Genomic DNA, 4,450 nt, shown 5'->3' with positions numbered 1-4,450 from the left:
CTGCGATTGCCACAGCGGCGCCACCGCCAAAAACGAAGGGCGACTGCTTCACATGACGCGCTGCGGCGCGCTCTTCAAAACAGCAATTTTCACCAGGGCTCAAGTATAGCAGTAACAGTAGTAGTAGTAGTAGTAGTAGCAGTAGTAGTGGCATTGAGGCCGAGCGGTTCTAGGCGCTTCAGTCCGGAACCGCGCTGCTACTACGGTCGGACTTTCGAATCCTGTCTCGGGCATGGATGTGTGTGATGTCCTTAAGTTAGTTAGGTTTAAGTAGTTCTAAGTTGTAGGGGACTGATGACCTCAGATGTTAAGTCCTATAGTGCTCAGAGCCATTTGAACCATTTTTGAAGTAGTGGCATTATCTGTCGTTGAATCGCTTTGCGAGGATATCAGACACGTGTCATCGTGTCTAAGAACAAAAAAGCTGTTCAATTATACAGGAATATACGTATAAGATGTGGGCAAGTGGTGTTACAGCAGGAACCAGCCTGACGTTTAGTTGAAGCAGTTTACGGAGCATGGGAAAACTAAAAACAGATGGACGGTTGGAGGTTGGAGTCTCCACCCTCCCGAATACAAAACCAGTTTGTTTAGAACAGCGCATCCTCAACCGGTTTACCTCCAGTGTGATGTGCTGTTCTATTTATATAGTTTGGTATGAAAGTTGTAAATAATCAAAAAGTTAGTGCTCCAACGTTCATTCATTTCCTTGACATCGATCACCACGTACACTACACAAACACGTTTTTTTTCCTTTTTTTATGTATCAGTTTTCTGACCGGTTTGATGCTGCGCGGCACGAATTCCTCTCCTGTGGCATCCACTCAGAATGGCACCTGCTACGTACATTCTCCATTAATTGCTTGATGTATTCCAGTCTCTGTGTTCCTCTAAAGTGTTTCCCCTCTATAGCTCTCCCTAGTACCATGGAAGTTATTCCTTGATATCTTAGCAGATGTCCTATCATCTCGCTCCCTTCTTCTTGTCAGTGTTTTCCTCCTTTCCTCGTCGACTCTAAGGAGAACCTGTACACTCCTTATCTTATCAGTCCACCCAATTTTCAACATTCTTCTCCAGTACATCATCTCAGATACTTCGATTCTCTTCTTTTCCGGTTTTTCCAAAGTGCCACTACCATACAATGCCGTGCTCCAAACGTACATTCAGAGAAATTTCTTCCACAAACTAAGGCCTGTGTCAGTGTGGTTTCCATGTAGTCCCTGCTCCTTCCGTCATGCGTTATTTTGCTATCTGGTAGCAGAATTCCTTAACTTCATCTAGATCGTGATCACCAATCCCGATGTTAAGTTTCTCGCTGTTCTCATTCCAGAAACTTCTCATTACTTTACTCTTTCTTCGATTTACTGTCAGTCCATATTCTGCACTCATTATTTCGTTATGCAACACTATCAAGTATCCCTCCACAGTGGGCGAGATGTTCAGGTCAGAGAGAACAGTAGATGTTTCTATGATCTATTACAGAATCCTGAGGTAACGTTTTCAGAAAAGAAATATCACTGTAGTGAAAAACTGAGTTCCGAAATGACAGATGTTTTATTACTACTTACTTCTGCTGCCTTATCTACGAGACTTTTTTATGTATTCTATTGCTTAACAGGTATTTGTTGACGACTTTTTTGAATGATTCTTTCAATTATCTCTTGGGAAATTTATTTTACAATTTTATTTCTTGATAGAAAATACTGTTAAGTGTTTGTCCTGTCTTGGTAAATTTAGGTCATGGACAAATATTTTTGCAATAATTATCAATGTTATTGTCCCACGTACTGAGATGTGATTGCACTTCACATGATATAGCTAAAAATTCCCCTTTTTGGACACATCTTTACAATCAGCTCGATCGATATTTTCGGTTACTTGTTGGCATATAGAGAGTGTCTCCGTAGCTAGCATTAAAACAGTATAGTCTTCAGACTCGGAATAGTGCTTGAAATGAGTGCTAATGAAAATGAGAATTCTTCAACGGTGAGATATTGAAGAACTTAAACACAATCCAGCCTACGAATAAGAATACGACGAAGCATTGTAATATGTCTACATTTACTTTTCGCAGAAGACTGGTCAGGACAATAATAAATTTTGTTGGTAAACACAACTGCAGTGTCACAAAATAAGAATACCAGACTTTTTCCTCCACCTCTTGCCGCCTTGAGCCACATCGTCCCACTAAACTGCGTAAGCTTCCGGTCGGGTCGTGCATCCATTACCCGTGCCCTTACGTAAGGGCACCGCCAGTGAATCACAATTGCACGACTGACAGAGAAGCGTGCTGCGTGTTCGAAGTCTCAGCCGACAACAGCATGTTTGTTCCAGAAGGTTTGTCAGCGTACGGCTGCACTGGGCTCACTTGGCCTTCCGCCAATTTACACTCGTGCGTGAAGAGCGCAAGGAATACAGTCGGCTCTGTGTCACCGCGCGTGCTCTGCTTTTATCGCTGAGGTTCCTGCTTGAGGAGAACACAGGGGGAAGAAGATTGCTTTCAGAATCGACAGCGGTATAGTGTGGCCTGTGAGATGAAGGCGCTTTTGCTAGCGTCCCCCTCCGAATATTTACAGCGTCTCACCCTTGCCCTGGTGCCTGCTTAGAAAGGATGCCATACGCCGTGAAGATATTCGAGGGCACTCCTCTGCCATCTGCATGACACTTGTGGCACATGTTATTCCACGAACCAGACGCCGGTGGAGTACAACACAAAAGCTGTTTAATGGCGAATTGTCTGTTGTAACTACTACGAAAAACAGGATACTTCTCCCTAGAAACAAAGAAATAACCTGGCAGTACGTAGCGACCTACGCAAGTAGTGCCTTAGTCAGGTGGTGACCCAATACCAGCTCACTATATCGCATCTTTCCGCTCAGTTTCATAGATACGTTTGTCCTTTTCATCTAACCATTAGGTAAATTCATTGCAAAGTCTTAGTCCTTCAGCATCTATGACGCTCTTGCAACATTCCTTCGGGTTCCAATACTAGATGTTCAATTCTTTGAGGCAGCTTCTGCCCTGCACTTTCAGTCGTAATCTGAGCTGTCTGCGGAGTCTGAACACCACTCGCTAATTTCTTTACATCTTCAGGTATGCCCTCATACTTTTTCTTTAACTCTGCAGTTTCGGTTGAAATACTTCACAGACCAGTATCTATACGCTATACCAACTCTTTATCGCGCTCTGTTAGTGTAATATTTACCTGAGTAGAAATTCGCGTGACTTACTCTTTATCTTCCATACACGTGGCTAAACCATTGTCACGTTCTTCCGTTCGTGTGGCTTATTCTTTATCGCGTTCTGCCAGGGTAGTACCTACCTGAGCAAAAATTCCCGTGACTACCTCTTCAGCATGTTCTTCCATTCACGTGGTTAATTCTTTGTCATGCGCTTTAATGACTGCTGCAATTGTCCTGAGCAGCTACCTTTTCACTAGTTTCTGGCATTTCCTCACTGATTGCATCTTTAATTCTGGTTCAGACATACTGAGATCCATATCCTCTGTTGCCGGATTGGCGTTACTGCCATCAACGACGTTAGATTCAGCACTTACCTCGGCTACTGTGTCCATTGGTATTGTCTTTCTTATCTTTGTCATACCACATAATAATCAGTGTTATAAAAAACGAATCATTTTATGATATAAATAATCAAATTTGCTTCTACCTGAAGCGAATTTATCTCAACAAATAATTAAGCAAAATGGACGCTACTTCTTGAAACAGAAAGTCATATATCCATCTTGCGTTCACTCAATTCAATAGCCGATATACTGGCAACCATCTTCTATAACAATGTACTTTATACAGTTTTAGTTTTCTTTTAAAACAAGGCTTATAATGATTAAACTGAAGTTACGAACTGTTTAATGATTTGTTGGGAAAAAGAGTAATAAGCGAAATGCAGGCAACCAAACGCTGGAATCCCTTACCTTTATTTGCTGTGACGTTTTGTTGCTTCCCATTACAATAAAAATTTCTTTTTTAAATACTGTCATTTTAATTTCTTAATACATCGTCTTATTTTATGACTCTTCCTGTAGACAATAAGGATTATTGCTCCAGCATTCTTTATCGACAGTAGAGAGAAAAAAAACGCATTATTTAGTTATAGACAGTAATGGAAGTTTAAACCGAGCCCCATGTCGGGGCGCCTTATGCTGCATTAACTTCCTATCTCTCAATGAGATATTCACTGGGAAGGTTTCTCAAAGAGACGATAATAATTAATAGCTAACAAGATATGTGATTTTACACACACACACAGCCGTCGTGACTTGGAGGCAGCCCAAATCCATGATGGGAATCTCTTTAAATAGCACCGTGCAGTGCCGCTCATTAAAATTTCTCGCGCTTCTACTGAATCATTACCTTATTACTATCGGGTCATCACAGAGTTTTCTTTTGATTGGAACTGTATCAGGTCAGTAAACAAGCTGCCATGCGTC

The sequence above is a fragment of the Schistocerca serialis genome, chromosome 2 (assembly GCF_023864345.2).
Source record: "Schistocerca serialis cubense isolate TAMUIC-IGC-003099 chromosome 2, iqSchSeri2.2, whole genome shotgun sequence".
Taxonomy (NCBI): Eukaryota; Metazoa; Arthropoda; class Insecta; order Orthoptera; family Acrididae; genus Schistocerca; species Schistocerca serialis.
Note: the sequence above shows the minus strand (reverse complement) of the source record.